The sequence below is a fragment of the Zingiber officinale genome, chromosome 11A (genome assembly GCF_018446385.1).
Source record: "Zingiber officinale cultivar Zhangliang chromosome 11A, Zo_v1.1, whole genome shotgun sequence".
NCBI lineage: Eukaryota > Viridiplantae > Streptophyta > Magnoliopsida > Zingiberales > Zingiberaceae > Zingiber > Zingiber officinale.
The window spans coordinates 74,855,049-74,866,724 of record NC_056006.1 but is presented as its reverse complement, the minus strand read 5'-3'; the positions used below and the strand labels follow the sequence as shown (position 1 = coordinate 74,866,724).

The following is an 11,676-nucleotide window of genomic DNA, read 5'->3' as shown; positions in this document are numbered from 1 at the left end:
TATATTTTAACCATGGTAAAAATATATGAAATTGCTAGGAACCCTATGGGTGTTACAGTCCTAGCAGGTCAAGGGTGACCGGATGCTAGGCATGATGAACCAACAGGTCATGGATTGACCGGATGTTGGTTTGGGGGCTTTGGGACTTGGTTTTGGGCAAAAACTAGCAGCTGGATCGATCAGCTGATCGATTAGCTGGAGCACAATCGATCGGCCGATCGATTGGGGTGTCCCCGCGAGAAGCCTTCGTCCCAATCGATCAGTGGATCGATTGGGAGGAAGTTGCGAGCCCACAGAACGCCTCTGGATCGATCAGCTAATCGATCTAGAGGTCCCAATCGATCAGTGGATCGATTGGGAAGGTGCGTTTTGTCGCGATAAGCCCTGGATCGATCAGCCGATCGATCCAGGCAAATTCCTAGAGCACAGAGGCGCTCTGGATCAATCCATCGATCGATCCAAAGCCTCCCCGATCGATTGGGAGCAATCCAATCGATTGGGATTCGACCGTTGGTGTCGTATTAAGCTGCAGGCACTCGATTCCTTTGGTAGAACTCTCAGAACTTCACCGATTTATCTCAGATCTTCACCAGCGACTCCACAGCTTCTCCACAGAGCTCTCCACGCCAGATCTTGAAGATTCTTGGAAGGATTGTCCAAGTCAAGAGGCGAAGAAGAGAAGTTAGGGTTAGGGCTTTTACTGCACTTCTTGTAAGCTTTTGCTTGTTCTTTACTGCCCTTTCCTTTCTTCTTGTATTGAGAGTCTTGTAGGGCTTCTCCGCCTTCGGTAGTTACCGAAAAGGAGTGTTTACATAGTGGAGGTGTGTGTGTGCGTGGATCCTTGGATTAGTCACCTCTTGTGAGGTGGATACCAAGTAAAATCCATTTGTTAGCGCTATACATTTGTTTCTTTGTATTTCCGCTGCACATCTCTGAAGAAACAAGCAACGAAGCACACGAGCACGTGACGAGCTATTCACCCCCCCCCCCTCTAGCTACTTTTCGGTCCCAACATTTAGATCCTCGGGACTCATCTTCTTCATCATCTTCATCCATTAGACCACCAGCGCTTCATCTCATCGGATTTAGACAGGATCAAATTTGGCACCGTCTGTGGGAACTTTCACCTGAATTTAAATCTTCGCAATGGAGGACGCTGAAAAAACCCACACCGTCACTTTAATGCAGGAATATATGGAATTACTCATCGCTGCAAGGGTACAGAAAGCTTTGCAACAACAACAACAAGCTAATACTAATGGAACGCTACGCATGGCAGTAAATCTGGCCATCTCTGTAATCAATCCTCAAAGGGAAAGAGGTATGGATGAGGAAGATAATACTTACATACCTCCTGCTATCGTATCTCCCACTCGTCATCCCCGGGCCTTTTTCCGTACTCCTATCGAAGAAGGAGGATGTCGACCAGTGCTTCAGGATTCCTCTGGTGAAGCACCAGTCACTACAACAAAAACTGCAAACGACAACACCCCTACGACAACGGTTTTAAGATAAAGCGTTGCGTATTTACTCAAAGACAACGATTTTTGCCAAAACCGTTGTCTTTGAACTCCCCATTAAATATAAAAGACAACGGTTTTGGCAAAACTGTTGTCATTGAGCAATATTTTTTTAAAACGACAACACTTTTTACAACGGTTTTATAAACCGTTGTCTTTATCTGCGTTTTTAGCGGCTACGACAACAGTTTTGATAAAACCGTTGTAATTGAATTTGGTCTTTTTTTCCCCTCGCGCGCAGTTTTGCTTTCCCTCTCTCTTTTCGGCGCCATGTTTTCCCCTTCGCATTCCCGACCCCTAGCCATTTTTCTTTCCCTCTCCTCATACAATCTCTTCACGCTATCCTGTCGACCGACTGTCCGCCTCCGCCTCCGCCTCCGCTGGATCTTCCTCTACGACGGTGCACTCTCCTCTCGTTTCTTTTTTTTTGTGGCCCAGTCGGAGATAAAAGTTTTACCTTGTCCCAATCGGACGCTTTCTCAGTTGCTTCCGTCTCTTTTTCCCCAATCAAATGGGAAAAAATGGTTCTTTTTTGTTGTGGTTGCGAGAGGTTGATTTGATGTGAAACCCTAGTCACTTCCGTGCTGTTAGGTCAAATAAGGGGAAGGGCATGAGATTGAATGGAGGAAGGGGAGAAGGCGGGGCGGGAGTAAGATGAGCGCCGCCGCGATCGCTCCTCCCGTCGAGGATCTCATGCCCTTGAGCCGCTCCTCGCCGTGCGATGGATGAGACGTAGGGTTCCGTCGGAACCACAACCAGCTTGTCCCTCAGGTTGGGGCAAGCGATCTTCTCCTCCGCCGCCCTACTCCTCATGTCTGTCGGCGTCAAGTTCTACAGCTATACCGCTTTCTGGTACGTTCCTAATCCCTCTCCTCCTCTTCGATTAGAACGGATTTATTTCGTTTATGGTGTTGATGTTGTTCCACACGCATAGACATTTTTTGGTATGGATTTTAATGCTGTAGCTTGTTTTTCTCATGCATGTGTAGTGAAACTTTGACTTTGTGCTCTGGTTTGTGGAAAATTGTGTACTTTGACCCGTTTCTGTTGTTTATTAGTTTGATTTTTCGGCCACGATAAATTAAAAAGAAAAGGGATAGATTAGAAGGAAATCATTTAATTATTTTTTTAGAGAGAATGATTTGAGTTTTGAAGGCGAATGCTCATATTCATGTCTTCAGATATCCGTCTTTCCTCATTATTTGGCAAAGAAAATAATAAAAAATTGATCCATCTGTTCCACATCCAACTTTTGACTTGTCTACACAAAAGAACATAAAAGAACTACTGATTTCATCTTTCTTTTGCCATATTCGTGGATCAGAGTAAAATTTACTGGTGATATTTTAGCTTTGGGTTGAGTATCTTAAGTGCACTGCCTTGTAACCCTTATGGGGACTACTCTCTGTAGCTGATAACGCGGCACCTGCCGAGGAGCTCCAGCATCATGAGCCTACGGGAGGCGTGCGAGGATGACGGAGTTGTGCATTTGGTCATGGAGCTGTGTGAGGGCGGGGAGCTCTTTGACCGCATTGTGGCGAGGGGCCACTAGTCAGAGCGCGCGGCAGCTGTGGTCATGAAGACCATTATTGAGGTCGTGCAGCTCTGCCATTGCCATGGGGTGATCCATCGAGACCTCGAGCCAGAGAATTTCTTGTTTTCAAACAAGAAGGAGAACTCACCCTTGAAGGCAATTGACTTTGGGTTGTCAATATTCTTCCAGCCTGGTGAGAGCATTTCTTGATCCACATTAAAATTGCTTACTTTATTGTAGTTTTTCAAATGCTATAGCGGTGGATATTTGTCTGGAATATACCAAAGAGATTGTCCAAATAAAATACATAGTTCCATGACTATTCAATTCAGTGCATATTTTTGTGATGGGGACTACTCTCTGTAGCTGATAACGCGGCACCTGCCGAGGAGCTCCAGCATCGTGAGCCTACGGGAGGCGTGCGAGGACGACGGAGTTGTGCATTTGGTCATGGAGCTGTGTGAGGGCGGGGAGCTCTTTGACCGCATTGTGGCGAGGGGCCACTAGTCAGAGCGCGCGGCAGCTGTGGTCATGAAGACCATTGTTGAGGTCGTGCAGCTCTGCCATTGCCATGGGGTGATCCATCGAGACCTCGAGCCAGAGAATTTCTTGTTTGCAAACAAGAAGGAGAACTCGCCCTTGAAGGCAATTGACTTTGGGTTGTCAATATTCTTCCAGCCTGGTGAGAGCATTTCTTGATCCACATTAAAATTGCTTACTTTATTGTAGTTTTTCAAATGCTATAGCGGTGGATATTTGTCTGGAATATACCAAAGAGATTGTCCAAATAAAATACATAGTTCCATGACTATTCAATTCAGTGCATATTTTCATGATGGTTAATTTGCAATTTTCATGTTTATTTATACTTTATTTATCTCTATGCTATTTTATGTTTTATGTGGTTTCCCATTTTTGATGTGTTTGTGTCAAAAAATGGCTCAAGGATACACTAAGATGTAGATCAAGGTCGTTCGTTAGACCGGGAGCATGAAATGAGTGTTTGTATAGCTTTTCCAAAGAGAGAGTTTGTGGCTGCGCACCTTGGGATGCCATTAGATAAAGCCCATAGTTTGTCAATTGAAGATCTCAAAGAAAAAAAAATCTTCCTAGTTATTATTGATTATTGATCTTTTTGAAAAAATTTCTCCATAGCATAATGATTAGTTACCATATGAATGCATACTAATGATCTTCATTCTTGTTGAGCCTCATTAATGATCACTTCCATTCAATAACCTAACTTGGAGTTTAGTTTTACCATAAGAACGTGCTCTATTTATTTATTTTTCTCTTTTTACCACAATTCTAGGTGAAAGATTTTCTGAGATAGTTGGAAGCCCTTATTACATGGCTCCATAAGTTTTTAAATGGAATTATGGACCAGAAATTGATATATCAAGTGCTGGAGTTATACTTTATATCTTACTGTGTGGAGTTCCCCTATTTTGGGCTGGTAAGCTTTCTATCAATAAATCCATTTTGCACGCTTCATTATTTGTTCTACCACTTTTTGCAAATAAGTTACTTATTGTCTACTGTAAGCTTTCCATGAATAAATTTATTATTTATTAGTTCTATCACTTTTTGCTAATAAGTTACTTATTGTCTATTAATTAATACACTTTTTGTATTTCTTCATATACATTTTCTATCTAACAAGAGTTATGATTTCTTAATTGCAGAAACTGCACAGGGAGTTGCACAAGCAATTCTTGTTGTACGAAGGAGCTTGAAATTGTTCAATTCGAACAAGGAAAGGAAAGGAAAAAAGAAGCCTACGTGGAAAGTTGTAAAGGTTTGTATATTATATACACATATATGTCTACTTGTGATTAATTAAAAAAATATTTAAATATGCATTATTCATTGACAATTTTTTGTTAACATAGGGTCCTCGACAACCTAATGCGAAACAATGTGAGTTTTATGTGATGAAATTTATGAGAGAAATTATTGAAGGAAATGCTATCAGCAAGAAGGATTCACTTAGCTCAATGGTAATATTTGACATATTAGTTCCTATTTTTAGACCATTAAGTCTAACTCCCTCACTATTGAAGTATAAATACAGGTGCACATGGTAGTTTCTTATGTCACTTTCTATAAAAGGTTTAAAGGTGATTGATATGGTGCACATAGAAGTTACCAAGACAACTCTAAGTTGGTTAAATTTCTTGTATTGCATAAGTTTTATTTCTTACAGACTATAAGTTTGTATTGAATAAGTTTTTTTTAAGGGTTTGAAAATTGTCATCTTGTGATTGCTCTATTTTGACGCGTGGAGGCATGTTCTTCTTTGGACAATCGATAATTTTGATGAATGTTGTGCTATTCATGTTTCCAGTTATAAGAGTTATCTTAAATTTTTTATATCATTATTTCTCTAGTTTCCTTATCGAAATGTTGTCTTGTGAAACTCTTCAGTGATGCTTTATTGAAAGAAATTAAGGCGACGGTAGTTCAACATCCAGATACATTGACTGTAAGTGGCTCAGCTTATTGTCCTTTTTCAAACACTTAGTTTCTTGATGATTTATGAGCCGAGTAAAATCATTGGTATAAGATGGAAACTATAAAAGAAGGCAATAAGAGCTATGCTGCAGAGATTTTGGTTGTCACATACAATCAACATACGGAGGATGTAGATGACCAATCAAAGTTTAGGATACTTCTGGTAAGTAGTATGAATTTACATCTGACATATATTTACATGGTGAAGTAATAATAGCATCAAGTTGTGCTAAATAAGAGGTACTAAACTTGGATATCCAAAGTAATTATGGTACTTTCTTTGCATCTAACTCATTTTCAAAGTGAAGAGTTTATCTAAAATTTAAATATTCTAAAAGTGAAAAAAAAACTTAAAGTCATTCAAGTTGTATGATATCCTTTGCATGATGTTTAATGCAATTTTGTCAGATTTTAATGGTTCATATTCGTGACAGAACATTCCTTGTATTCCAGAGCTTTGGACAGCATGGGAGAGAACTTATTACCTCTGAGGTAGCTTGGCAACTACTTTATGTTTTAGCCAAAGAATGTAATATGCAAAGAGTGGATCTTATGTTCATCCACAAACTGCTGGATAACCTTGTCATAAAGGTAACATAAAACAAGAACTTGAAAGAAAATCTTTTGACAGATCATACAAATACTAAATCCTGAAATCACCAGTCATTTGTTAGTTTTACACTTTTCTTAGATAAATTGTTTTTAGATCATTGTAATTTCAAGTCATACCATAACTCTGAACTGGATGATATGCATTAGTCACTTGAAAATATCTTTCATTTTATCCCTCTCATTTTAAAATCAGTTCTGAATTCTACTTTTCTTTAGTTTCTGTATCTACTGTTAGTTTTTATTACATTAGTTCTTATTTTTAGACCATTAAGCCTAACTCCCTCACTATTGAAGTATAAATGCAGGTGCACATGGTAGTTTCTTATGTCACTTTCTATAAAAGGTTTAAAAGTGATTGATATGGTGCACATGGAAGTTACCAAGACAACTCTAAGTTGGTTAAATTGCTTGTATTGCATAAGTTTCTATTGCATAAGTTTTATTTCCTAGAGATTATAAGTTTGTATTGCATAACTTTGTATTGAATAAGTTTTTTCTCTTCCGTTTTACAGACATTGAGTGTTGTCCTGGAATTTTGGAAATTCTTCTCTCATGTCCAGATATTAGAGCTATGTGAAATATTTATTCTCTGTTTACAGTTCATGCAGTACTTACTACAATTCTCTTTTTTCTTATATTTTATATTTTTCTTTGATAAGTTTTGTTAATTTTTCTCTTATAGGTACGTAACTCGGGCAATTCGTGAGGCTTGAGATTTTTGATGCAAAGAGTGAGCTTTGTTAGGTTCTATCTTGTCTTGCTAATGTGTAAAAGTCATATGAAAAACAGTAATGGAAAGCATGTGATTTATGGTTTGATACTACTAAGTTTGATGAGTACAACTCATTTTGTATATTTTAGCTGTCATATTTTGGATTTAGTTTTGTATTGGTGGTTTGCTTATATTAAATAAAGATTGGCTGTTTGGTATTATCATGTTACATCATGAACATTAAAGACAATGATTAAAACTGTTGTAAAAAGTGCGTAACCACAACGGATTTTTTTTTGTAAAAATGATAAAAGACAACGGTTTTATCCGTTGTAAAACATATTAAAATTATATACCACACCATTCATATCTGTTGTAAAAAGAGTCTACCACAACGGTTTATATCTGTTGTAAAAAGAATCTACCACAACGGTTTATATCTGTTGTCGAAATTATCTTCCACAACGGTTTTAAAACGTTGTCGTATCCTTCGTAAATAAATTTTGAGCATATAAACAACAACGGATAAAAACCGTTGTCGAATGTCTATAAAGACAACGGATTTAAAACCGTTGTCGTAGGGCACTACTTTCTACAACACCCTCAGTTACAATAGTTTTTTGACCCTACGACAACGGATATTATCCGTTGTCGTTTGTAGTTTTTGTTGTAGTGAGTAAGGGACAAGCGTAAGGGGAAAATGCCAGCTAGCGATAGTTCCCCTGAGAGAATAGTCACTCCTTTCTCTCAAAGGGTACTGGATGATCCCTTACCTAAACATTATCAGAACCTAAACATTGGAGAATACTCTGGAGCAACAGATCCAGAGGATCATCTACTCAAGTTCAAGAATGCGACTCTATTACAACAATTCACTGATGGAGTCAAGTGTCGAATATTCCCAACCACCTTCAGGGGTGCCACTCAGAGGTGGTTTAAAAGGTTGCTAGAGAACTCTATTAGGCATTTTAAGGACTTCAGGAAAGTATTTCTCCACCATTTCTCTAGTAATAGGAGATATCAAAAGACTCCATGGAGTCTTTTCTCTATTAAATAGGGGCCCAAAGAAAGCATTAGGGCTTATATTAAAAGATTTAATCAAGTGGCTATTGATGTTCCTTCTGCCACTACTAAAATTCTGGTGAGTGCCTTTTCTCAAAGCCTCAATGATAGTGACTTCTTCAAGGATCTAGTGAGAAATCCTCCCACCAACTTTGATTTATTAATTGAAAGAGCTATTGAATTCATTAATGTTGAGGAATCTCAAGCTGCTCATAAGAAGGAGGGTATTCAACCTAATCTTACTCCAGTTCATGAACGTCCTATGGCTCCTGTTCAACCCCCCATAGGACCACGAGCAGACCTCCACATCATCCACCGGAGCCACGACCGCAAGCAGTTCAGCATGTGAAGATGCCACAGTTAGCTCCACGAAGATAGTGTATGTATCTGTTACGTTCCGCAAGTGTACGGAAATGTCGCAAGTAATATAAAAGATTATCGTATCCATAGAGACTGGAATAAGCACTAGAAATATCTCAAAGCGAATTAGCTAAACAACTAATCAATTGGTTTCAAATGCTAAAGACGAAAAACAAATCTAAAATGAAAGATTAACAAACAAGAGTTTGGGGGGTTTAGTTATGATAAAGGGAGGTTCTAGGAGTTTTGGTTTCTTTGTAAGATCTCTTGAATGTATATGATTTATCAATTCTTATTTCTCAATTGTCTAATATTTGTATAAGGTTGTCGGTTCTCTCTTGCAATAGATAACCGGCTTAGGACTGAAAAATGTACCTAAATGTGATCAATTAGATATGAACCTACGTTGTCCTTACACAGGATTGCACCTATTACTATGCTTCCCTCGGATATCAACATAGAAGTTCATAGCTTCTTAACCCATAAAGATACAAGGATTGAATCATAAAATCTATCCTACCCTCTTGAATATTCTCATTTACCCTTCAAGGTTATCCCTCAAACGTCCTTACACGGGCTTGCACCTGTCATGTGGATCCCTCGGAAAATTGAGTGAGAGTTAATCTCTACAAAGTCTATAAGATATACAAACAATCAATCAAGAATGAGAATTAAGCTCTAATCACAATTAATCATTCAAGATCCAATCGATACAAACTAGGCAACATCATAGAAACAAAGAAATGGCAAATCCACAAAAGTTTACATCAATTTATCTCACAAATACTCCCTCCATACTAGAACAAAAAGATCTACTCCATAAAACGAAGAAAGAAAACCAAAGATAAGAAGATTATAAGGATTTCTTCAATCCCAATCGAAGAAGAGGAGAGCAAGAAAACTTATCTACAATATAGCTCCATCTTCGGATCCAATCCTCACTCCCGGAGTCGAATTCGCCAAGATCTCCCCTTAGATCGCCCAAAAATCCTCCCAAGAATGGGAGGAATCCACCAAATCTTGCTTTCTCCCAAAGGGTAGAAGATCCCTTTCAAATCTTCAAAGAGGTTTTAAATAGAGGGGGGCTTTCGGGCGCCACACAACCATCCCCCTCTGCCATCCATACACGGCCGTGTGGTGTACACGGCCGTGGAGAACTCCCATCAAGACCTCCAAGCATGGTCGTGTAGATCCACACGGCCTAGACCGCCCCAGCTTCTGGAAACTTGGCACTTCTTGGTCTCTGGAAACCTTACACGGCCATGTAGATCCACACGGCCATGTAAGGATTGAACTCTGATTTGCTTCAAAACTTGGCACGGCCGTGTGAGGTTCACACGGCCAGGCCAAGTTCCTTGTCTGTTTCTCCTGGTTGACCACACAGCCAGAGCACTCCACCCAGGCAGAGCCATGTGTAGCACATGGCCAAGTGCTTTCTCCAATGCTTAACTCATAAGTTTGTCCAAGAATGTAAAATCTTCACCAAATTCGACTCCTGTGTAAAAAAAATACACAAAAAGCAGATCTCCGAACAAAAAGAGTAAATATGCTAAAAGAAAAGCTGGAAGTATAAAAATGCATAGATCAAGCAAGCTCAAAGTATGTAAATGTGCGTCAAAACATGCATAAAAGTATATAAAATCTACGCACATCACACCCCCAGACTTAAACCTTTGCTTGTCCTCAAGCAAAATGCTGCAATCTAAATTCATATGTTCTACAACACATTCATAAACCCTAATGTACTTTCCTAACTCTATCAAAGAGTTCCAATAACAAGCATAATCATGGAAACAAATCAAGTATAGCTCAAGCTTAAGTATCCTGTGCACAGTGTAAAAGTAACTCAAAACCCCTTCAAGTTTCACTTACTTGCCACTCACTTGGTTCATATTTCTCAACCAACACAAGGTCTCAAAGGTGTGCTCAATCTCAAGAGAAGCTAAGCAGTCATTTCCCTAGTAACCTAACTCGGTCTCAAAAGGGTGACTTGCTAGATTCCACTCACGACAACTGTTTTTTTATATCCCTTATTTTTTTCCATTGCTTTTCTTTTTCAATTTTTTTCATAAGTATTTGCATTGGGCAAATCTTATTCATAAGTGTATTTTTAGCACAAATGTTGGGATATTTTGATTTTTCCAAATGAGTTTTCATGAGTTGAGCCTCATCCAGTAACCAAAATGAAGTTTGAAAAATCACCATGGAAACCAAGCACTAAGCAAACAAGATGAATCATGACTATTTCAATGATATCAACCATTCAAGCATCAAGTCAAAGTGTAGTGAAAGTAAGATTCTTAAGGTCAAGCCAAGACTAAAACTCATCTCCAAATGATTCTTAGCTTATTTCATGCTACCCAAGATAGATAAAAGAAGTACATAAAGCTTACTACTAGCATCATTTACAAAATCATGAATCTAGATAATGAACGTGCTAACATTTTATCTTGAATCCAAGAAAGCATAAAAGTGAAGATTGATGTTCTCAAGATGTTTGCCAAAGAATTTCAAAAGATAATCAAATTACTATCAAAACAAACACTCAAGAAAGACAATCAAAATAGAATGCAAAACAAAAACTACACATGCAGAAAACAAGAAAACAATCAAAAACTGAAACAAAAAGAAATCAGGTTTGACACCCCCCCAGACTCAAACTTTTCATCGTCCCGATGAAATCAATATGGTGGAGGTGGAGGTAGATCAGGAAATTCAGGCAGAATAAAAGGGAAATAATCCATAAACTACCTTACTTCATTTCTAACAAACATACGATACTCGAAAAGTTTGTCAACATCATCTTGGAAAAACCTCATATACCCCCGAAAATCTTCATTAAACTCAAAATGGGTCCTATAGGAATTCATAAATTGAGAAATCTTTTCACACAATTCCCTCTCACTCCTAAAACAATCTTGTAACTTTTTAAATTGTTCCTCTTCCATGTGTTCCTTACTTGTAAGGAATTTATTAGTCGAGTCTAGATCATTATGAATATTGTTCAAAACAGAGTGAAGTTCTTGGAAAATAAAACTATGGACATCTTGACTAGCCTTGGGAACATTCCTTGGAGTAAAAGATGACAACGTTCTAGATTGTTGCCTAGCTAATTTCAAACACCAATTTTCTTTATCATGGATGGTAGTCAGATCATGATTTGGCAATTTCAAAGGAAAACCATTTCTAATAATTAAACTGAATCCATGTTCTTCACGCTTAATCATTTTAATTGCTAAACATGAATCTAAATCCAATCCACAAGAATTTTCAACCATTTCCAATTCACTTAAATCACACCCTAATACTAAAGCCAATTGAGTAAGTAATCATCCTAGAACAATAGGTGTAGTAGAATCCGA

At 38.4% G+C, this 11,676-nt stretch overlaps 1 pseudogene; it reads left to right on the top strand.

The window, feature by feature from the left end:
• The first annotated feature begins 2,337 nt into the window (after positions 1-2,337).
• Positions 2,338-5,527, top strand: LOC122030964 (annotated as a pseudogene).
• Positions 5,528-11,676: the final 6,149 nt, after the last annotated feature.